Here is a 26435-nt window from a genome sequence, read left to right as displayed (position 1 = left end):
TCAGGCAGGCAGAAGTCAATGTCCAAATATCAGCAAGTAGGGATTAGGCAAGAGGCTTGGTCAGGCAGGCAGAAGTCGGTACACAGAAGAATAAAACTGATATGGTACTCACATCCAGGGAAACAAACAAACGGGCCCAGATTCAGATCTCCCGCCGAGATTTAAAGGGCAGGAGCGTAACCGTCATCAGAGGGGTGTGAGAGAAAGCGTCATGTTGCTAAGCAACATGACGTCAGAGACACAGAGGAGTTCCGGGAGCCGCGGCGACACGGCGATGAACGGAAGCGCTCATGACATAGAGGACTGTGAAATACCATCTAAAAATTTAAAAATAATCTAAGTGTCTGATTGTGATACATAAATATCTAATTATGAACAAAGTATGACTAATGTATGTAAACTACAAATATTCTACATTCTTCCTGTGATTCTTAACTATCATGCATTGGTAAACCAACCTGGATAATCCATGGTCTTTGAAAGTCAATTCTGGAGAAAACAGTTGATCTTCAATAGGTGTCTTATTCATCATTTCAAAAATAGAGGACTGTGAAATACCATCTAAAAATTTAAAAATAATCTAAGTGTCTGATTGTGATACATAAATATCTAATTATGAACAAAGTATGACTAATGTATGTAAGGTACAAATATTCTACATTCTTCCTGTGATTCTTAACTATCATGCATTGGTAAACCAACCTGGATAATGCATGGTCTTTGAAAGTCAATTCTGGAGAAAACAGTTGATCTTCAATAGGTGTCTTATTCATCATTTCAAAAATAGAGGACTGTGAAATACCATCTAAAAATTTAAAAATAATCTAAGTGTCTCCAATAGGATGCCTCCACAGCCTTATTCTATCAAATAGTTGGCACTTACCATGTGAACATGTCTTTGTATGGTTTTCAAGGTCAGCAGATTTGAAAGATAATGCCAGACATGATCCCATTGGTACTCTTCAATTTCAATCTTGTCTTTTTCCACTGTCAGTCTGGGAATTCTTCACTGTCATTCTTCGAATTCTTCCCTTTCAGTCTTTACATGAAGTCATCTCCCTAATGGCATAAAAAGTTTTATAAAAAGTATTACTACAAGTGTGTGAATCAGTTCTGTACCCCTCACCCACCCCCCATTTCTGAATCAATTTCTGTCACTAGCTTAATAAGCATGTGTAGCTTCTTGTGTTATGTTCTATCAATCAAGTGTGAAGATGAGTCATATTGAGCAGAACAAACCTCTAATGTGTGACTTTGAACCATAGTCATGCTAGAGGATAATTATGCTAGAGGATCCCTTTCTGAGTATTTACATTTTAAGTAATGTGTAAACTAAAATACTAGTTTTGAAAATGTATGCCATATGATGTATTTGTGTACAATTCATGCCAGCAACAGTCCATACATTTATACTTACCAGCTGATGTTCTCTTTAAAAACCAGGTGGCAAAGACTCGCTACAGGACCCAATGACCAGAGCATCACCTATATTAATAAATGAAACACATTTTTAGCATTTGATGAACAATCCTAACATGTTTGCACAATTCAATACTTGTCATTTCCCTAGAGTTCACATCTATTGACAATACTCCAATCTAACTTCTATTATTTACCGTCTAAAGTGGCGGTTGATGATGTCTGCTCTGACATTGAGCCCCTCGTCCCGGAATGGCCCCTCTAGAACTGGATCGTCCTCCTCATCTCTGAGTAGGTTTCGGGGCACCTGGACGGCCTGCAGCATCCCAGCCTGCTGTGCAATATTATGCAGGACACTACAGGCTATAACGATTTTAGCCACCTTCTTTGGGTTGTACTGGAGGGCTCCTCCCGACCTGTCAAGGCACCTGAATCTCATTTTCAGGAGCCCGAACATTCTTTCAACCACAGCCCTGGTTCTCTTATGCGCCCTATTGTAGCGCTCCTGAGCCACATCAGTAGGGCTACTTAAGGGAGTAATAAGCCAAGGCCAGCTCATGTAACCAGAATCACCTATAAATTAGGAACAGAGCATAATTCAAACTGAATCCTCAAAATTGTATTTTGATTCCAAAAAAAGTTTGTGTACACGATAATCCACTAACAAATGTTTATTTTTTAAAAGAATAATCTAGTTCAATATTATTCTCTATCTTCCCATTTCAGCTAAGACATGCTACATATGCGTATTTCTCCTAAACCAGACCTTGTGTAAAATACCAACTAAATGGTTACATTGCATTCTCTATCTGAGCATTTAAGGTAAAGACATGCTACATATCTGCATTGAACTAAAAGTAGACATTTGCGTAAAGAGACAATGACATGGTTAAATTGCATTTGCTATCTTCCCATTTCAGCTAAGACATGCTACATATGCGTATTTCTCCTAAACCAGACCTTGTGTAAAATACCAACTAAATGGTTACATTGCATTCTCTATCTGAGCATTTAAGGTAAGACATGCTACATATCTGCATTGAACTAAAAGTAGACATTTGCGTAAAGAGACAATGACATGGTTAAATTGCATTTGCTATCTTCCCATTTCAGCTAAGACATGCTACATATGCGTATTTCTCCTAAACCAGACCTTGTGTAAAATACCAACTAAATGGTTACATTGCATTCTCTATCTGAGCATTTAAGGTAAGACATGCTACATATATCTGCATTGAACTAAAAGTAGACATTTGCGGAAATATAAATAAATGGTTAAATTGCATCCTATAGCTGAACATTACACTAACATTTTAAGACTACAGTGGCAATTGTCTAACTAATTAACCATGTTGTGCACAAATACTCCCCAATGAGATAAACAGGGGGCATTTGTCTTTCCTCAAACTGCCGCCACAGGGTGGACAGAGAGAGGATGCGGGCATCATGACAAGCCCCTCCAAAATTCGCACACACATCCGTGCGTCACAAACATACTGCACGTTGAGGCTATGAAAATGTTTGCGATTTCTGAAGGGCAAGTCATCAATTGGAGCATGCAGCGCAATGTGGGTACAATCAATGGCTCCCAAGACATTGGGCAATTCAGCAATAGCAAAGAATTCCCGCTTCAGGTGCCTCCAATCACCATCATTCTGTGGGAATCCTATGTAATACATACTGATACGTACCATGGCATCCAGAAAGTTATCAAACACCCCAGAGAATGTACCTTGAGACAGGCCATGCATGTACATTTCTGCGGATTGAAAACTCCCGGAGGCCAGGACATACAGACAACTTAGCATCTTACTCATGCCGGGAACAGCAGTCCTTATTCTTATATGTGGCTCCAAATGAGGTTTAAGAAGATCGTAAAGGCCAATGAGCTGTTCGCGATTGAGCCGATACTTATCATAAACCTCAAAGTCGCTCATGTTTTCCAAGGTGGGTCTCACCCTGTAGACACGAGGACCTCGAACCAGACGACCCCTTCGTCCAACGGCTGCCTGATTCTATCAACAGCTAGTTTGCCAATAGCAGCACCAGCAGCGCCTACCATATCATCATCATCCATCTTTCCAAACAGCAGAGCAAGGAGTAACAGGGTATGCGAATTGATATGATGTGGATCACCATGGATGCTTTGGCCATGTTGTTTGGGGGATTTATAGTACAATTAGTCCAATGGTAGTGAGTTTGTAATGATTGCTAATTGTATTCACGTGTTTGTATGTGAGCGGCGCAAATGCTTTCAAAGTGGGCGTTTTTTAGGTGTTACTCCTTGCTCTGCTCGTAAAGGCCAATGAGCTGTTCGCGATTGAGCCGATACTTATCATAAACCTCAAAGTCGCTCATGTTTTCCAAGGTGGGTCTCACCCTGTAGACACAAGGACCTCGAACCAGACGACCCCTTCGTCCAACGGCTGCCTGATTCTATCAACAGCTAGTTTGCCAATAGCAGCACCAGCAGCGCCTACCATATCATCATCATCCATCTTTCCAAACAGCAGAGCAAGGAGTAACAGGGTATGCGAATTGATATGATGTGGATCACCATGGATGCTTTGGCCATGTTGTTTGGGGGATTTATAGTACAATTAGTCCAATGGTAGTGAGTTTGTAATGATTGCTAATTGTATTCACGTGTTTGTATGTGAGCGGCGCAAATGCTTTCAAAGTGGGCGTTTTTTTAGGTGTTTGCTGAAATGTTGTTTTCCCCCAATGAATCTCAATGTGAAAGTGTACAATATCACACATACAGTGCATGTTTGTAATGTTTGATCATATGCGTAATCAATATTTATTAAACGCGATCTTATAGTAAAAAGCACACGTCCAGGCTAACATGAATGAAAGTGCATAGTTGTGTATAATGTGCATCGAATGTGATCGATCAATGTTGCTGCAATATTGTTTGTAAACGATAAAGTAACATCTGCCATCTGTAGTATTGTATATATAAGTGATTGCCGAGATGTCAATATTGTATGCGTCCCATTAAAATGGCACTAATACTGAAGAACTTCTGGCTGTCATCTGTAGTATTGTATATATAAGTGATTGCTGAGCTGTCAATATTGTATGCGTCCCATTAAAATCTGCATAATAATTCTGAACTTCCGGCTGTCATCTGTAGTATTATATATATAAGTGATTGCCGAGATGTCAATATTGTATGCGTCCCATTCAAATCGCACTAATACTGAAGAACTTCCGGCTGTCATCTGTAGTATTGTATATATAAGTGATTGCCGAGAAGTCAATATTGTATGCTTCCCTTTAAAATCGCACTAATACTGAAGAACTTCCGGCTGTCATCTGTAGTATTGTATATATAAGTGATTGCCGAGATGTCAATATTGTATGCGTCCCTTTAAAATCGCAATAATAATTCAGAACTTCCCGTCTGCCATCTATAGTATTGTGTATATATAAGTGATTGCCGAGATGTCAATATTGTATGCGTCCCATTCAAATGGCACTAATACTGAATAACTTCCGGCTGTCATCTGTAGTATTGTATATATAAGAGATTGCCGAGATGTCAATATTGTATGCGTCCCATTAAAATGGCACTAATACTGAAGAACTTCCGGCTGTCATCTGTAGTATTGTATATATAAGTGATTGCCAAGCTGTCAATATTGTATGCGTCCCATTAAAATCTGCATAATAATTCTGAACTTCCGGCTGTCATCTGTAGTATTATATATATAAGTGATTGCCGAGATGTCAATATTGTATGCGTCCCATTCAAATCGCACTAATACTGAAGAAATTCCGGCTGTCATCTGTAGTATTGTATATATAAGTGATTGCCGAGATGTCAATATTGTATGCGTCCCTTTAAAATCGCACTAATACTGAAGAACTTCCGGCTGTCATCTGCAGTATTGTATATATAAGTGATTGCCGAGATGTCAATATTGTATGCGTCCCTTTAAAATCGCAATAATAATTCAGAACTTCCCGTCTGCCATCTGTAGTATTGTGTATATATAAGTGATTGCCGAGATGTCAATATTGTATGCGTCCCATTCAAATGGCACTAATACTGAATAACTTCCGGCTGTCATCTGTAGTATTGTATATATAAGTGATTGCAGAGATGTCAATATTGTATGCGTCCCATTAAAATGGCACTAGTACTGAAGAACTTCCGGCTGTCATCTGTAGTATTATATATATAAGTGATTGCTGAGCTGACAATATTTATTAATTGTCCCATTCAAATCGCCCTAATAATGCTGTTCCAAACTGATGTTTACGTATATGTAGTATTGTAGTATTGAGTGGTAAATTTCTGAAAGGGGCGGTACAGTCGTGAATCTGTAATGTGTATGGTTGAATCTTCTAATGACGTCATCATATTATTAACCTGCCTATGTAGTTCTGAAATCCTCATTGTGTTGTTGTATTGTGCTACATTGTTATTGTGTGCTGAATAAAATATAAATGTGTGCTTTGTGGTTGCGTGATGGGTGATGCGTGTTATGTACATATACGTATATATTGTGATTGTGTCCCACATATGCTGACTTCTATATAGCTGTCTGGCATTGTTGTTCCTTCCCATAAAGTGACATCTGTAATCTGGTATAATTATGTTCTTCTTGTACGTAATTCCTAATGGTTTATTGTGATGGAATCATGATGTTAAAAGTACAGTAAAATCCATATGTTGTGTTTGTGATTCCTCTAGAGAATGTAATGTGTTTTTCCCCCATCATTTGAATGCACATGTGTGAGTGAATGATAAAAGTAATGTATGTGCATCCATGAAGGATCATGTGTTAAGCCTACGTAGATATGCTGTTGCTGCAAGCATATGAGTTGAATAAATGAAATGCAATAATAAAGGTAAATGAGAGGTGTTTTCCATTGTGTACTGTTTGTGAATCCTGAAATGTTTTAATTATTTTTGTGTCCGTTTAAATGTGATCTTTTTTTTTTAAATGTTTGTTACTAGTGATGTTGATTTGTAGTTGATGTAATGTAAAAGTATCAAACAATTTAATGCTGTTGTGAATATTCAATAAGTAAAATTCATAAGTCCACCATAGGGAAATAGGCATTTCTTGATCTATTTGTCATAGCTGGGTCTAACGCAGAAAAGCATGGTTTTTTTTCCGATTTCTAGCACTGGTATTTGGAGTTTTTTTTGTCTACGCTTTTTGCGTGCGTTAGGGAAATCTGTCTGTCGCGTGCACGAGCACGTCTTCCCCATAGAAGTCAATGGAGGCTCAAAATTTGTGTGTAAATAAAATCCAAGACTGGTTTTGAGCGTAAAGTGAGTGACGTCATGAGCTTGTGTGAAAAAGTAGCTAAATCGTGTTCATTTTGTAATAAATAACTTGTTTGGGTATGTAATGTGGTGTATATTGTTTGTATGCATCGATGAGTGTATGTTTGTGATAATATTATTAGTTATATAAAGCTATATGAGTGTGTTTTCCCGTGTGTCAATGTAAGTCAATGGCGAAATGGATTTGTGGGTTTTTTTTCTAACACACAAGATCTCGCAACTTTGATCCTTTCTATTTTGATGAAAAAATATTAAATCTGAAAAATAAATATAGTGTAGTGTTTGTATGAGTGTAAGTGTACTTTGTGTAATATTTGTTTTGTGATTCGTGGATGTTTATTTTGTCGGTAGATTTTAACTACTGGGTCTGAGCTGTCGGTAGAGATTTGTGCGTTGGGAGATTTTTGAGTGTCGGTAACTAAACTCTAAATACCGGAGGGCGGTAAAAACAAGCGTTAGGAGCCTCTAACGCTGGTTTTCACGGCTACCGCCAAACTCTAAATCTAGGCCCCTGTTTTTTTTGTTGTTGTTGGATAACAGCCTGCTTGCATCATAACAGCAGGCTGTTATAGAAATAAAAATGAATAAACAAATTTGTTGAACAAACACTCGTTTCTTCATTGCCCGCTATATTTATAAAATTGTATATATATGAATAATGAAAAATTCTGCATTTTCGCATCTGCTACAAAATGCATGCACATCTCTAGTTCATATGTATATGTGATTTTAGTGATGATGCAAAAAAAAAATTCTAAGTTCTCTATCCCTCCTTTTCCATTTTCAACTTTGCAGTTAAAATGTATCTCCTTAACATGGTCATTTATAAGGTTTATCAAAATATCAAATTATAATATGTTTGTGATAATTTCTCATTACTTTTGGGGGTAGCACAAAATGAACATTTATCTGCCTATTTGTCTATCTATCCATTATTATGTTAATATATTAACTTGGTGGAATTATCTTCTACCAGCCAAAGATTATTGATACTTCAGTATGCAACTGGGAAATCTATTTAGTTTCCAGTTAGTGACAAATAATTTTTGTTTGTTTAAATTATCATATTCTAACATCAATAAAGATAGAAGCATTCAAGTAGTGAACAATTAAAAAACAAAATAACCATAAGAACCGGTGCTAAATGCAGTCACCAATCAGCAAGTGCTATCCAGTGTTCTGAACCAAAAATGGGCCGGGTAGTAAGCTTACATTCCTAATTTTTTAAATAAAGATACCATGAGAATAACGAAAAATTTAAAATAGGAGTAAACTAAAAAGTTGCTTAAAATGACATGCTCTATCTGAATAATGAAAGAAAAAATAGGGTTCAGTACCCCTTTAAAGGGTCGTCATGTGAACAGCTGCCTGTGAGCATATGACAACTTGCTCTCGTCATGAAGGGGAATCACTGATTACAGCACTGGATCAGCTATTTACCTGCACTGCAGGCTTGATCATTGGTAGCATAGTGGGCAGCACTCCCAGAGATACATTGGAGTGCTGGTAATATCATAATTGGGTGGGGCCAAAATTTGTTAAGCAGAAAAGGAAGATGGATGGGAGGAATACTGTGCAAACCTCTTGATCTCAGCTCCCTTACTAGCCACAGATCACGAAGTCCCTTCATTTGAAAGAGAATCATCGGCTATTTCAATTGGTCTTGGAAAGCCACTAGAAAAAAAAGTATAAACACAATACATGGTGATTTGCTTTGGAATGGAACATTATATACGCAATAAAAAATCTGTTATTTCCAGAGACCCCTAATAAAGTGTATGTTCTAGTATAAAAGTCATTTTCTTTAAAAAAAATAAATATATATATATATATATATATATATATGAATTGAGTCTCTATAGTCAGGTGATAAGTTTGGTCAATTGCACAAAGGATACAACAAAGGGTTTTTTTGGTTAAGCACACCACAAAAGGACTGTTTAATCTTAACACACATATTGTGGGAGTGCTACCAAAGTGACCAAAACAATTACAAAACAACAAAAAATATTGGTGCACATCCAACCACTTAAGTCCACTCTTTCATGGCATATTTGTATATGCTTCTGTCTGCCAAATATACTTACATAGCTTCTAATAAGATTGGGATAAATATCTCGCAATAATATGAGCTTATATTTGTGCTGCAAAAACAAATATACTTATATCTGCTAAATATACTTACATAGTTCAAATAAAATTGGGATTAACATCTCTCAATAATATTGACTTATATTTATGCTGCAAAAATATGTTTAGCTGTAAAAAATGCCTTTAAATGAAATGGGATCTTAGTCACACAATATGATCATATTCTGCTAAGCCAGTCACCACTTACAAGGTATATTTATCTGGAACACATCTGGGCTGGGTGGCATGCATTAACCAAAGGGGAGGGATTTGGTCAGCTCCCTATGAGATACAACAAAGGGTTTTTTTTTGGTTAAAGGGACAGTCTAGTATAAATTAAACTTTCATTATTCAGATAGGACTTTTAATTTTAATCAACTTTCCAATTTACTTTTATCGTCAAATTTGCTTTTTCTCTTTGTATTCTTAGTTTAAACTAAACATAGGTAGGCTCATATGCTAAGTTCTAAGCCTTTGAGGGCTGCCTCTTATCACATGCTTTTTAAATCTCTTTTCAACACAAAGAGACAGAAAGTACACGTGGGCCATATAGATAACACTGTGTTCAGGCACAAGGGGTTATTTAAGATTTAGCACAAAACAATGCTAAATTTAAGACAATAGATAATAAACTGTCACAGTCATGTGATCAGTGGGCTGGAAGAAGGTTCCTAGATACAAGGTAATCACAGAGGTAAAAAGTATATTAATATAACTGTGTTGGTTATGCAACACTGGGGAATGGGTAATAAAGGGATTATCTATCTTTTAAAACAATAACAATGCTATGGTAGACTGTCCCTTTAAGCCAGGGGTGTCCAAACTTTGCTCTCCAGAGGTTTTGGAACTACATTTCCGATGATGCTCAGCCAGCATTTTATCTAACTGAGCATCATGGGAAATGTAGTTCCAAAACCTCTGGAGAGCAAAGTTTGGACACCCCTGCTTTAAGCACACCACAAAAGGACTGTTTAATCTTAACACACATATTGTGGGAGTGCTACAAAAGTGACCAAAACAATTACAAAACAACAAAAAATATTGGTGCACATCCAACCACTTAAGTCCACTCTTTAATGGCATATTTGTAAATGCTCCTGTCTGCCAAATATACTTACATAGCTTTTAATAAGATTGGGATAAACATCTCACAATAATATGAGCTTATATTTGTGCTGCAAAAACAAATATACTTATATCTGCTAAATATACTTACATAGTTCAAATAAAATTGGGATTAACATCTCGCAATAATATTGACTTATATTTATGCTGCAAAAATTTTTTTTGCTGTAAAAAATGCCTTTAAATGAAATGGGATCTTAGTCACACAATATGATCATATTCTGCTAAGCCAGTCACCACTTACAAGGTGTCCCATTTAGACTGGTCCTAACACTAACCAGTTTCCACACTGCAGCAAGTCATGTCTACACAGTGTGAAGCTTTCTAGCTTATTAAGTATATTTATCTGGAACACACCTGGGCTGGGTGGCGTGCATTAACTAGAGGTAGGGATATGGTCAGCTCCATATTTAAGAGATACAACAAAGGTTTTTTTGGTTAAGAACACCACAAAAGGACTGTTTAATCTTAACACACATATTGTGGGAGTGCTACCAAAGTGACCAAAACAATTACAAAACAACAAAAATTATTGGTGCACATCCAAACACTTAAGTCCACTCTTTCATGGCATATTTGTATATGCTTCTGTCTGCCAAATATACCATGAAATAGTGGATATGTGAATATGCCATGAAAGAGTGGACTTAAGTGGCTGGATGTGCACCAATATTTATATCTATAATTTTTTTTGCAGCATAAATATAAGTCAATATTATTGCTAGATGTTAATCCCAATTTTATTTGAACTATGTAAGTATATTTAGCAGATATAAGTATATTTGTTTTTGCAACACAAATATAAGCTCATATTATTGCGAGATGTTTATCCCAATCTTATTAGAAGCTATGTAAGTATATTTGGCAGACAGAAGCATATACTAATATGCCATGAAAGAGTGGATTTAAGTGGTTGGATGTGCACCAATATTTTTTGTTGTTTTGTAATTGTTTAGGTCACTTTGGTAGCACTCCCACAATATGTGTGTTAAGATTAAACAGTCCTTTTGTGGTGTGCTTAACCAAAAAAAAACCTTTGTTGTATCTCTTAAATAGGGAGCTGACCAAATCCCTCCCCTTTGGTTAATGCACGCCACCCAGCCCAGGTTTGTTCCAGATAAATATACTCAATAAGCTAGAAGGCTTCACACTGTGTAGACATGACTTGTTGCAGTGTGGAAACTGGTTAGTGTTAGGACCAGTCTATATGGGACACCTTATAAGTGGTGACTGGCTTAGCAGAATATGATCATATTGTGTGACTAAGATCCCATTTCATTTAAAAGCATTTTTCACAGCAAAGACATTTTTTGCAGCATAAATATAAGTCAATATTATTGCGAGATGTTAATCCCAATTATATTTGAACTATGTAAGTATATTTAGCAGATATAAGTATATTTGTTTTTGCAGCACAAATATAAGCTCATATTATTGTGAGATGTTTATCCCAATCTTATTAGAAGCTATGTAAGTATATTTGGCAGACAGAAGCATATACAAATATGCCATGAAAGAGTGGACTTAAGTGGTTGGATGTGCACCAATATTTTTTGTTGTTTTGCAATTGCACAAAGGAGCCTCTCTAATCTATATGATAACCCCCAAAATATATATATATATTCTGTCTATGATTAAGGCTCCCAAGGAGCTGAAACGCGTCAGACGCCCACCCCAGCCCCTTTTCTGCTGTCCATCATAGCCATTTGCCTTGTATATACATCTTAGAAGCTTTTATTCTGTTGCTAATAAATATTCACTTTTTGCTTTGAGCTCCCTGTCCGGACCTTTCTTTGTTCTACCTATATATATATATATATATATATATATATATATATATAATATATATATATATATATATATATATATATATATATTTATATATATATATATTTTATGTGGGTCACTCACTTAAATTTGACTTACAATAGAGTTTAAATGTTAGTAGCAATAAAGTAAAAAACTGGTTAATACTTGAGTGTGAATATGCCTTAGCTGCAATTTGATTAATGGGCCCCCAATTTTGGACAAAAACTAGTGAGAAAATACATCAGAGATACAAAACAGGTTTTTTAGGTGTGGTATTTGGTCAGGATGTTTTACAAATTAAAGATGTATTAGAAAAGTTACATCAACTGAGCATAATAAGCAATATAAACATAAAACATACCGCAGTAGGAATGTTATTTATGTTTTAGAATGCTCAGTAATTTAAAATATGTGGGTCACATCTCATGCCTCCTGAAAATTGTATTAAAGGAGCATATTAACACATACCATATTGTTATAAAAGTAAAATAAATGAATCCAAGCCAATGTGGCTAAATTAAAATGTTTTAAGAGAGATTAGAAAAAAATGTAGGGCATTTAAATTATTCTAAGAAAATAGTACTGACTCAACATACCATATTTATAAAGAAAGTAACAAAGCATGCAATAAAGCAATCAAATTAGGCAAAGTTGAAAATGAAAGATTAATTGCATAGTCAAACCCTAAAAGGTTCTTTAAGTACATAAATAGGAACAAATCTTAGAAGGATAATATAGGTACATTAAAATGTGTGGAGGTTAGCATGATTAACAGTGACAGGGAGAAGGCTGAGGTACTAAACCAATTGTTTTCTTCAGTATACGCTAGAGAGGAACCAATGTAGAATACTTTGGAACAAACTAGACCATGCCAGCCCATACCATTAACTGGGTTTAGAGGATATCAGGAAAAAAAAACTGGATAATATCAAGGTAAATAAAACTGCAGGCCCAGATGGAATACACCCACGAGTTTTACGGAATTTAGCACTGTTACAGACAAATCTCTACTCTTAATTTTTCAAGACTCATTATCCTCAGGCATAGTACCCCAGGATTGGCGTAAAGCTGATGTGTACCTCTCTTCAAAAAGGGAAGCAGGGCTTTCCAGGAGTCTGGAGGAAAAGAGATTTAATCTCCTGCAACAGAAACTTTTTTCAATGTAAGAGCAATAAAATTGTGGAACTCATCACCAAAGGAGGTAGTGAATGCCAATACCTTAGTTACATTTTAAAATGGTTTGAATACATTTCTGGCTAGAAACAGAATTCATGGATATTATTGGGTCACATTTTAATGGGATTAATTATTGGGTCACATTTTAATGGGATTAATTTAAGCTCAACTGGAGCTTTTTTGTAAGTATATTATATTTGTATAGGTTGAACTCGATGGATTTCTGTCTTTTTTCAACCTCATTTACTATATATATTTATAACATTAAAGGGACACTAAAAGCAAATATTATCTTTAATGATTCAGATAGAGTATGCAATTTTAAGCAACTTTCTATTTTACTCCTATTATCAATTTTTCTTCGTTCTCTTACTATCTTTATTTAAAAAGCAGGAATGTGATGCATAGGAGCCGGCCCATTTTTTCTTGAGAATCTGGGTTATGCTCGTTTATTGGTGGGTAAATATCAGCCTCCAATAAACAAGCTCTATCCATGGTGCTGAACCTAAAATGGGCTGACTGCTAAGATTAACATTCATGAAAAAAAATGATAATAGGAGTAAATTAGAAAGTTGCTTAAAATTGCATGCTCTATCTGAATCATGAAAGAACAAAATTAGGTTGTGTCCCTTTAAGATAGGGTCTTGAAAACTCAATATGCCATTTTCTGTGATAAAATAGATAACAGGGAACAATATTTACTTACACCTAGATTACAAGTTTTGCGTTCGTGTTTTAACACTGAAAAAATAGTAATTTCAGCATTAAAACAGCAACGCAGCCATTACAAGTCTTGTCGGTATAGCTGTACTGCAAGCCTTTTAGCCTGTAACGCAACGTCAGTCCCGCACTTGTAAAATGACATTTTTTTCATGGGACTTCCATAGCGCAGCCATTACGAGTTTTGCAATGAGGCTAAAATGCTTGCGTTGCAGCCTATACCGACAAGATCTGTTTTGCAATCTGAGAGCAGTAGTTATGAGTTTTACGCTACAAAACTGTTACATAAAAATCATAGCTAAACTGTTACAAAGGGCACTAAACACCCATAAACTACCTATTAACCCCTAAACCAAGGCCCTCCCACATCGCAAACACTATATTAAACTTATTAACCCCTAATCTGCTGCTTCCAACATCGCCGCCACTATTAAAAATTATTAACCCCTATTCTGCCGCTCCCCGACATCGCCACTACTATAATAAAGTTATTAACCCCTAAACCACTGCCCTCCCACATCGCAAACACTATTTAAATATTATTAACCCCTAATTTGCCATCCGCTCACATCGCCCCCACTATACTAAAGTTAATAAGTCCTACACCGCCGCCACTGTAATAAACCTATTAACCCCTAAACCACAAGCCCCCACAATGAAATATACTAAATAAACCTATTAACCCCTAAACTGAAAGCCCCCCACATGCAATAAACTAATTTAAACTAGTGACCCGTAAACCTAACGCCCCCTCACTTTATATTAAAATTACAATTTCCCTATGTTAAATTAAAACTTATCTGTCAAATTAAAAAGACTAAGTTTAAACTAACAATTAAAATAATATAAGTATTAAACTAAAATTAAACTAACTACCAATTAAATTAAACTAAAATACACATTAAAAAAATCCTAACACTACTCTAAAAATTACAAACTATCTAATTACAAAAAAATACTAAATTACAAAAAAATAACAAACACTAAATTATGAAAAAATAACAAACAAAATGATCCAAAAATAAAAAAGAATTACACCTAATCTAATAGCCCTATAAAAATAAAAAAAGCCCACCCAAAATAAAAAACCTAGCCTACAATAAACTACCAATAGCCCTTAAAAGGGCCTTTTGTAGGGCATTTCCCTAAGTTAAACAGCTCTTTTACCCTGTAAAAAAAATACAAAGACCCCCCCAACAGTAAAACCCACCACCCAACCAACCCCCCCAAATTAAAAAAACCTAACTCTAACAAAAACCTAAGATAAACCATTGCCCTGAAAAGGGTATTTGTATGGGCATTACCCTTAAAAGGGCATTTAGCTTCTTTACGAAAAGCCCAAACCCTAAACTAAAAAAACCCCACCCAAAAAAAAAACCTTAACAAAAGCTAAAAAAAAAACTAATCCCCGAAGATCCACTTACAGATTTTGAAGTCCCAATTGAATGATCTTCATCTAGGCGGCGTGGTCATCATCCAGGCGGAGGATGTCTTAAGTATGGACCCGCTCCGTGCCGCCGGGATGAAGATAGAAGATGCCGCCTGGATGAAGATAGAAGAGGCCGTCTGGGTGAAGACTCCTCGCCGCCTGGATGAGGACTTTGCCACCAGGATGAAGATCATTCAAGCGGGGCTTCAAAAACTGTAACTGGATCTTCGGGGGTTAGTGGGCAATGCAGGGCAATGCAAAAGAGCTAAATGCCCTTTTAAGGGCATTGCCCATAAAAATGCCCTTTTCAGGGCAATGGGTAGATAAGGTGTTACTTTATTTTTATTTTGTGGGTTGGGGGGTGGTGGTTGTATACTGTTAAAGGGTGTTTGTTTTGTTTTGTAGCAAAAGAGCTGTTAACTTTAGGGCAATGCCCAACAAAAGGCCCTTTTAAGGGCCCACAAAAGCCCTTTTAAGGGCCCTTGGTAGTTTATTCTAGATTAGGCTTTTTTATTTTGGGTTTTTTTTTTTTTTAAAGGGTTTTAGAATAGGAATAATTGTTATTGTTTTGGATAATTTCGTTTGTTATTTTTTGTAATAGTAGGTTTATTATTTTTAGTAATTTTAGTGATTTTATTTTTGTAATGGTAGGTTTTTTTATTTTTTGTAATGGTAGGTTTTAGTGTAAGGCAGCTTAGGTTTTATTTCACTGGTAAGTTTGTATTTATTTTAACTAGGTAGTTAATAAATAGTTAATAGCTATTTACTAACTAGTCTACATAGTTAAAATAAATACAAACTTACCTGTGGAAAAAAAATAAAACCTAAGCTAGCTACAATATAAATATTAATTATATTGTAGCTAGATTAGGTTTTATTTCACAGGTAAGTATTTAATTTTAAATAGTAATTATTTAGTTAATTATTGTAAGTTTAATTTAGCTCTATTTTAATTATGTTAAAGTTAGGGGGTGTTAAGGTTAGGTTTAAGGTTATGGTTAGGGTTATGTTAGGGTTAGGTTTAGGGGTTCATTTATAGTTTAATGTAGGTTGTGGCAGTGATGTGGGAGGCCAGAGGTTAAGGGGTTAATAAATGTACTTAGTGGCAGAGATGTCAGGGAGCAGCGGAAATTGGGGTTAATAGATTTATTATAGTGTGGGCGATGTTGGGGTGCAGGGGAATATTAGGGGTTAATAACATTATGTAGGTGCCGGCGATGTAGGAGGTAGCAGATCAGGGGTGTTTAGACTCTGGGTTTATGTTAGGGTGTTAAGTTTAACCAAACTTTATTTTTCCCCATATACATCAATGGGGCTGCGTTACGGGGCTTTTCATTCTGCAATCGCAGGTGTTAGGTTTTTTCTAACCCACTCTCTCCCCATTGATGTATTTTGGGAAAGCGTGCACGAGCACGTCAAAACAGCACTTGAATTGTGTGCGGTATGGAGCTTAAAACCACCATATCGCATGCACAAGTCGCCGGTTTCAAAATTTGTAATGACTGCGCTATAGAGGGTTAAATAACGCAACTTTTGTTAGTTTATTTCCCTATAGCGCGCATAACTCATAATCTTGCTGTTAGATTTTTAGGTATTAAAAACTAATTGGAGGTGTTGGAATACACACATAAAGTTGGGGCAATTAGATATGCAATGGATTTTTCAGTTAGACATATTAGTCCCTAAAGGATTCAAATTTGTCATTTCCTCTTGAATTAATGAGCTAGATGTTTATATGTGGATGTCCCTGCAATACATGGGCAGTGTGTTTGTGTATGTATGCATACATTTATGTAGTAGCAGGGTCATCTCTGTGATAATGTTTTGTGTATGCATGTATATGTACCTTTGTTTTTGCAAGGTTATATCACATATATGGACAGACTTGTTCATCTGTTTTTATTTTATCCATTGATATTATTTTCTCTTAGTTTTTATTGTACTGTGTTATATTTTTTGTATTTTACTCCCTTAGGACATTTGATATAGAATGCTTTCTTAAAATGGATATGGGATTTTTAAAAAAAGAGAGAGGAGTAATGGACAGAATAGAAAATTATGAAAACTAACCATCTTATTTAAGGAAGGACTGAACACACTGATGACACCCTTGAGAAAGCCTCTCTGCAAAACACATGTCCGATTCGTTAAATCTATCACAAGTTCACCAAACAGAGTGCTGCTGTAAACAGAGAATGTGTCACCACACTACAGTGTGGGCACACTGCAATTCTGAGGTGTAAGGAATACATAGAGGAGTTCCTAATACTATAGCCAAATAAATACCCGGGGTGAATTGAAGGTGGATAGCTGCTGTATTATTTGCTTTTATTTATGTTTGTAGTTGTTTGTAGCAGATTGTGTATAGTAAGTACTTTGTTAAATACTGTGAAACATTGGAAGCAATTTTTTTACACTGGAAGTGGCAGCGTATGAGCCCTTAATCATTCTGATTGCTTGACAATAAAGTGAGTATATGGTTTTCTCTACAAAATAGATTCATCATCTGTTGACAATAATACTACAGTAGATAACAACCTTTCCTCAGTTTGAACTTTTTTTTAACTTTTGGGTTTTTCGCTAGTCACTATTTCACTTTGTCAAGTTTTGTCCCTATATTAGGTTTTAAATTATTGTTTTCATAAGGTTTAATTGTTATTCATTCATGGAATAAATTAATGCCATTTTAATTTGAGTAACTGTGTAAATGTTTAAATGCACATATATGATTTTAGCTTAGTCCTGATTACTTTGTTTTTCTTTAAATTATAATTTAATTTTAGCTTGCTTTTTTGTTATTCCTATAATTGATGACTGAATCATATGTCATCAATGATATATATGTAATATTTTTCAATTATATAGGTTTATGTAAAAAAAAAAAATATATACATACATTTTTTTCTATGTAGAAAGTCTACATTTTTAATCTAAAATTGTAAAATGCATTATATTCTTACAGCCCTAGCTTGGTAAATTTGTAATGAAAAGAGATATGCAGTTCTTAGGTAGATAACATTTATTTTAGGTAATTAATACATCTGAATTTAAATTGAATAAAAAGCCGTAAATCAATCTGCTTCATAATTGTTTCCATGGCACCATTCTCCATTACTGGTTTTCAATAGTTTACACAACAAGATCAAGGAAAACCCAGCTGTTACCTTTACTGTTGCTTGGCAACATTTTATCAGAGTTCAACTAGATAAAGACTCATGCCTGAAAGATTTTATATCTTTACTATGTTTGGATATCAAACTACATATCTTGTTTCATTTTGATGTAACAATCTTTTTTCTTTCTTTTTGTTGTGTGTTTTTATATCACTCATCAAATTGTTTATTGATTTATTAAATTTTTTTCCCATATATTATTTTCCAAATCATTGGATTTCCTAAGACATGGGCAGAACAAAGCATACCATATCATAATAGCATCAAAAACAATGAATTAATTTCTATTTTGCTCTATTATTTCTCTGCAGCAATTACAATTACAAATACATTATACTACACTAAATAGCACAGTAAATTTCAACATATAATGTAAAACATATATAACAATGGAAATAAATGAAAAACAACAAACAAATAAAACGTAAACTGTTAAATACCCCTTTAAATTCATTTCAGACTATTATTTAAAGAATAATATGTACCTGTGATCATAATTTTAATTTTCAATTTAAGACTACAATGCTATTGAAGACTTATTGGAATGAATATGTAATACTCCAGATGAAGTCTCACTAATGTTACTCCCAATTAAAGGCCAGATTATGAGCAACGTTGGAAGTAGCGTGCGTATTACAAGTTGAATGTAAACGAGATCACTTGAGCGCTATTGAAATTAACGCGCGTCAGGTTAGCGCACACTCAGAGCTCTGATAAACTGTTATGCTTGAAAATAAAGTTGCACAAAACACATAAAAAAAAATGTAAAAGTACAGTTACACTCACAATACCACCATCTAATAAAAAATATTTAAAAAAAATATTGCACAAAAATGTTATAAGGGCTCAAAGATATGAGGTCTCAGGTGTTAAAAAAAAGGCAGGCAAAGGGCTTTAACACAGAGATAGATATATACTGTATATACATATCTAAATATGTCTATGTGTGTATATATATATATATATATATATAGTTTATATATATATATAGTTTATATATATATATATATATATATATATGTGTGTGTGTGTGTGTGTGTGTATTTACAGACATATATACACATAAACACATAAATAAAAATGTATACCTAAATAGACATGTATATAAGTGCATTAGAGGCCTTTGCAGTCAAGTAGATCGAAACATGAAAAAACATGTTTATGCAATATTCATATTTAATAAAGGTTTTAACTATGTATTTGCTGTAAATATGTTACAATGTTCTGCACATAGCAGAATGTGTTCTAAGTATTTTTAAATAGATATTCCTATATATATCTGATTAGATCTATACCTATTATAATCATATAGATATATAAAGAATAGATATATATTGTACCAAAATAATATCATATATATATAAATATATATATATGTATATATATATATATATATATATATATATATATATATATATATATATATATATATATAAAACATGGAAGGGAACTGCACTCCAAGACCGGATCAGGTACACATCCTGTGACTCAACAACATCCAGCCCTGGGTGCTAAATAGCACTCCAAAAAAGCTGTGATGTCACCAGAGCCACAGGCAGTTAACCCCAGTCCGGAATGGGTGCAAGAACCAAGGGAGATTACAATTAAAAAGTAATACAACACATAGAAACACCCAGCACTCACCAGCTAGCTCACAGCTAAGATAAAATCACAACTGGAAAGGTTAGTCACCACATCTGGCCAAATGGGAAAGCTCAGGCACCACGTCAAGGTCCTTTCCATAGCCTGAGTCCCTAACACAGGCACACCATCATGCAAGCTCACAGAGCCAAACAAACTGAGAACAAAGAAGGGGTGCACAGGTGGCTGTAATCACCCATAGAAAATACAAAACATGGAAGGGAACTGCACTCCAAGACCGGATCAGGTACACATCCTGTGACTCAGCAACATCCAGCCCTGGGTGCTAAATAGCACTCCAAAAAAGCTGTGATGTCACCAGAGCCACAGGCAGTTAACCCCAGTCCGGAATGGGTGCAAGAACCAAGGGAGATTACAAGTAAAAAGTAATACAACACATAGAAACACCCAGCACTCACCAGCTAGCTCACAGCTAAGATAAAATCACAACTGGAAAGGTAAGTCACCGCATCTGGCCAAATGGGAAAGCTCAGGCACCACGTCAAGGTCCTTTCCATAGCCTGAGTCCCTAACACAGGCACACCATCATGCGAGCTCACAGAGCCAAACAAACTGAGAACAAAGAAGGGGTGCACAGGTGGCTGTAATCACCCATAGAAAATACAAAACATGGAAGGGAACTGCACTCCAAGACCGGATCAGGTACACATCCTGTGACTCAGCAACATCCAGCCCTGGGTGCTAAATAGCACTCCAAAAAAGCTGTGATGTCACCAGAGCCACAGGCAGTTAACCCCAGTCCGGAATGGGTGCAAGAACCAAGGGAGATTACAAGTAAAAAGTAACACACTGTATATATAGTAGAGACTGCTCGTGACAAACATACCTGGCCGTTTGGATCCTGACACTCAGCACTCAGCACAGAGCAAGGCTAAAGCGAGTGTCAGGGAGCGTGGCCGACGGGAGCTTCGTGATGGGGGTGTGGCCGGGCGTCGCACGGGGTCTGGCCGGGTGTCGCGAGGGGCGTGGCCGGGCGCCTGCAAGGGGTATGGCCGGGCGGGTGTCGCCGCGATGGGGCGTGGCCAGAGAGGCAAAGGACTTCAATTAAGACAGAGCCAGAGAGGGAGCAGGAGAGGGGGGGAGAAGGGCCAAAGAGGGGGGGAGAGCCAAAGGGGAGAGGGGGGAGAGAGCTAAAGGGGGGGAGAGAGCCAAAGGGGGGGGGAGAGAGCCAAAGGGGGGGGGAGAGAGCCAAAGGGGGGGAGAGAGCCAAAGGGGGGGGAGAGCCAAAGAGGGGGGAGAGAGACAGCCAAAGAGGGGGGAGAGCCAAAGAGGAGAGAGAGCCAAAGAGGGGAGAGAGCCAAAGAGGGGAGAGAGAGAGAGCCAAAGAGGGGGGGGAGAGAGCCAAAGAGGGGGGGAGAGAGCCAAAGGTGGGGGGGAGAGAGCCAAAGGGGGGGAGAGAGCCAAAGGGGGGGGAGAGAGCCAAAGGGGGGGGAGAGCCAAAGGGGGGGAGAGAGAGAGCCAAAGAGGAAAGAGAGCCAAAGAGGAGAGAGAGCCAAAGAGGAGAGAGAGCAAAAGAGGGGGAGAGAGCCAAAGAGGAGAGAGAGCCAAAGAGGGGGGAGAGAGAGCCAAAGAGGGGGGGGGGAGAGCCAAAGAGGGGGGAGAGAACAAAAGAGGGGGGAGAGAACAAAAGAGGGGGGAGAGAGAGCAGAAGAAAGGGGGGAGAGAGCCAAAGAGGGGAGAGAGAGAGAGCAAAAGAGGGGAGAGAGAGTTGGAGCTCCGGGCTTTTAAATTAAATTTTATGGCTTAAAGTACATCTGGAGAAGTTTAATCGCTACCACCTTATATCAGAAGTCAATTCTCATCTGTTTTATCCTTGGAGAGACTGAGATAGTGTCGGTCAGGGAAGATATAACTGCCTCCTACCTAGGAACTACGCCACGTGGAGCCATCAGAAGCTGCCTATACTTATAAGGCTATACTGACATGGAAGCCCTGAATTCATGGGAGCAACGCACCCAAAGATTGTTGGAAAGTCATTATCAGAGCCTGAAAGGGGACCTTATATCAATATTGTCTGCTCTTATAGTGCCGCTGGAAAATTCAGACAAGTGCACTGAACCTGTACAATGTAACGGGGCCTGTGCTACATCTACGCCTAAGCCATTGGAAAATACGGAGACCCCATCTGAAAAGCTGACTTTGAGCTCTAAGCGCGGCAAACTGTGGAAAGTGTCAGACCACTATCCTGAATTGCGCATACCAGCTGGAAAAGGAGCGGCGGAGACATCACCCTCTGACATCTCACACGCACTGGGAAGCATGCCTAAGGCTCTGTTGCCTCATTATGATGCCACAGTCCAGCTTCAAGAGTACACTTCAAGGTACGGGTCATGCCTGAAAGCGATATCGTCTCCTAGCCCCACACCCGGAGAGGTGACCAGCGTTAGCAGAATATCTAGCATTAAAGGAGGGCCGCAGATCCCCGCTATCAGGTTTTTCCTACAGACTCAGAAGGCCCACTTTGGATGTGTCAGTGTTACTCTCAGGCAGAGCTCCCCTGCAATTTCGGCGTCTCTGGCTCTCAGATGTGGAATGGGGTAAATTATCGGCTGACTTAGCTTATATGTCTAGCCTTCTTGCTGGTGTGGATGTAAGATGACTGGACATAACATAAGATTCTCTACTTTCAAACCCTTTGACGGAACTCTGCCCCGCTCTCTCCCAAGTGAACTATAACCTATTGTCAGATAATGAGCCAGTGAAACTTACTTGTAGTTAGACCCTCAGACTTATCAGTTTGGACACTTTTGCATCTATACTTTCTCACCCACCAACTGTCCCCTTCTCACCCTCGGACCCAGATCATGAGGATCCCCTTCTTAAACACAGACCCCAGTGATCCCACCCCACTATCGCAAATATCTGATCGCTATGGGTACTCAGCTACTCCAGAGGGCACGACTACCGATACAACCAACACTGGCTTTGTCTTATTTACATCCTTGGACATTGACAATGAAACTAGATGCTTTTGCTGGACTCTAACTGGACATAGATAGTTGCAGCAGTAGTTATGCGGTCAAGCATATCCCCATAGAAGTTTAGTTATGTATTATTAATCTGAGTAGCCTGAGAGTGCCGGTTCTGGCCCTGGGTGACTACATTATTACTCTATTAGTCTGGATGTTTGTGAATATTATTTCTGGGCTCACTTTACAACAATAGTAGATGGAAGCTGTTACCAATGTTTAACCTGTTATTCCAGTTAGTTGTTTACTGTAGATAATGTCTAATGATCTCCCTCCCTCAGCATCCCTCATTCATTGCTCAGTAAGCTCATGAGCTCAGTAAGCTGTCTCTAGCTCACTTACTATTATTATATAAGCAGTTTGACTATAGATTAGCTAAAGTGTGATCCTTCTGTTAGAAAAACCCAGGGGCACTCTCAGTGTGACCCTTAAATAAGCAAGTAGTCACATTTTGATCTATCCCTCCACATAAGACACTTAGGGGTAAATGTTTGTCTATACTGTACAGTTCCATTAGTCATACCCAGCTAATACAAAATGTGCCATAATACTCATACCTCCCATGTCTATGTATGAGTTAAATAAATGGGCATATCGTGCTCTACTGCTGTATTAATACTGTATGACCTATCATGTCTCTCTTACTTTGTTATTAGTATGAGCCTACTTCAATCTATTTATGCTCCCAAGTTTTAGTTTTATGGCTGTGTTAGACTTAGATATGTCCCTCTTACATTTTTACATTTATATGTTTGTGTATGTATGTGCATATATATGTATATGTCTACATGTTTCAGAGAAAATAGACTCAGGGTTGATTAATATCTTTTATTTATAAGTCTATATGGGTGTTTGGGAGTATTTATACATGTATGTGCTTGGTCTACATGGATTAGCTCTAATGCTTACTCATTTGAAATATTATATTAAGCTCACCCACTAGGGTAGTAGCAAGCAGTATTTAATAACCATACCTGTATTCATCTCACACCTATATAATTTTGCAATTTATTGGGTATGCCTGACATTCCGTTGGTTGTTGTATTGGCCGTCAAATTACCTCATGATTATATGTTTAGAAACCTAGTTTACACAAGCACATACTATTACTTACTACATCAATAAATAACATGTTACCTTGTTCCTTATATTTCAAAATAAGCCAACACATATCTTAGTTCTTCACCCCTACCTATAACATAACTAGGAGATATTCTTCCTTATGCTTTATTTAAAATCTCAGAGGCCTGAGCATGTTCACCAGTGTAATATTTTGACTAGCTCCGCCCCCCCATCCTCCCCCTTATTTTAGCGGCTCTGGACCGCTGTACCCCCTCACCCAATCTCCTGCTCACTAGCTAAGCTCACTGTTTATATGCATTAAACCTTTTGTGGGGTAACTATATATTAACTACTGTTCCTTAGAAGAAATATGCTAGGTTTCCACTAATCCTCTAATAGGTAAGCCTTTTTTTTTTCTCTTTTCTTTTCCATATATCTTTTAAACTGATCCCCCAGTATTTTTCATTATACCTGAGCTTTAGCTACCATAACCTATTCCATATTAAAAATGAGGTCACTTTCAATACAACTCAACATTATGCACAATAGAATATAATCCACTTGCTTAGCTCACTCTGCAGCACAGATTGAAAATTGAATTTTCATGTTAATGCATACCAATATGTTACCTATGACACATATGCTGTTGTTCCATACTGTCTGTGCATGGAGATAATTTTTTGTTTTATAACTTAATTGACTTATGGAGTGCTGAGCTGTTGTTGTTTTGATTTCTGTATTTTGTTGAAACCTCAATAAAAATATATTTAAAAAAAAAAAAAAAAAGAGTGGAGAGAAAGAGCAAAAGAGGGGAGAGAGAGAGCAAAAGAGGGGAGAGAGAGTGCAAATGAGAGGGGGGGAGAAAGCAAAATAGAGGGGGGAGAGAAAGCAAAAGAGAGGGGGAAGAGAGAGCAAAAGAGAGGGGGGGAGAGAGCAAGGGGTGGGACCGCTGTACTGCAAAAAATGTCCCCGTGTACATGGGCTTTAGTACTAGTATATTTATAAATAAATAGAATATATTCTTGAATATGAAGAATATTGGAGTGTGAAATATTAATATTTTAATGTCGGGTTAGCACACTTGAGAATATACAATCGAGTTAGCGCACAAGCAGGGTTTTTTTTCCACTTTTTTTTCTCCCTTGACTTCTTTCGGGGAATCATCAATGTGCGCAATATTCTAAATTTTTTTGCACGCATTGGGTTAGTGAGCAAGCAATAACTTTTTACTTTCAACCTGTAATACAAGCACTACCCGATGCACACAAAATCTTACTTCTAGCAGAGTTAGCGCAAGAGAGGAAGCTCTAAATAGTGATTTTCTCATAATCTAGTCCTAAATGTTTATATTTCAGGTTTAAAGGGACACTGAACCCAACATTTTTATTTTGTAATTCTGAAAGAACATGCAATTTTAAGCAACTTTCTAATTTACTCCTATTATCAATTTGTCATCTAAACTTGTTTTGGCTCAGTACTATGGACAGCACTTTTTTATTGGTGGACGAATTTATCCACCAATCAGCAAGGACAACCCAGGTTGTTCACCAAAAATGGTCTGGCATCTAAACTTACATTCTTGCATTTCAAATAAAGATACCAAGAGAATGAAGAAAATTTGATAATAAGAGTAAATTAGAAAGTTGCTTAAAATTTCATGCTCTATCTGAATCACGAAAGAAATAAATTGGGTTCAGTGTCCCTTTAATGTATTTACCTTAGTTGAGCTGGTTGGTTTACAGGACAGTAAATCTATTTTAAAACAAAATGTTTAGAACTTTGATCAAGCGTATAACCCATAACAATTTATTGTTTTTATTTTAATGAATTTCAAAAGGGCATTAAAATAACAAAATAATAATAATAATAATAATAATAATAATAATAAAAACAGGTCATTCAGGGATATGATAAAAACAGGAGGGAAGTTATTAATTTTAAATTGTAATGAAACAGCCACATTTTGGTACATATTTATAAGATATTGATTTATGATCTGCTGCATTTATTAGGTAAAATAAATTGATTATATTGTTTTTAAAGTTGAATTAAATGAGTATAGTGCAAAATGCCAATTCACTAACGGCTAGATTTAGAGTTCTGCGGCCAAAGGGGTGCGTTAGCTACGCGTGCTTTTTTTCTCCCGCACCTTTTAAATACCGCTGGTATTTAGAGTTCACAGAAGGGCTGCGTTAGGCTCCAAAAAAGGAGCGTAGAGCATATTTACCGCCACTGCAAATCTAAATACCAGCGTTGCTTACGGACGTGGCCAGCTTCAAAAACGTGCTTGTGCACGATTCCCCCATAGAAAACAATGGGGCTGTTTGAGCTGAAACACCTGCAAAAAAGCAGCGTTCAGCTCCTAACGCAGCCCCATTGTTTACTATGGGGAAACACTTCCTACGTCTGCACCTAACACTCTAACATGTACCCCGAGTCTAATCATCCCTAAC

Source organism: Bombina bombina, chromosome 4, assembly GCF_027579735.1.
Source record: "Bombina bombina isolate aBomBom1 chromosome 4, aBomBom1.pri, whole genome shotgun sequence".
Taxonomy (NCBI): domain Eukaryota; kingdom Metazoa; phylum Chordata; class Amphibia; order Anura; family Bombinatoridae; genus Bombina; species Bombina bombina.
The sequence above is the reverse complement of the archived record's forward strand: the minus strand, read 5'-3'. Positions refer to the sequence as shown.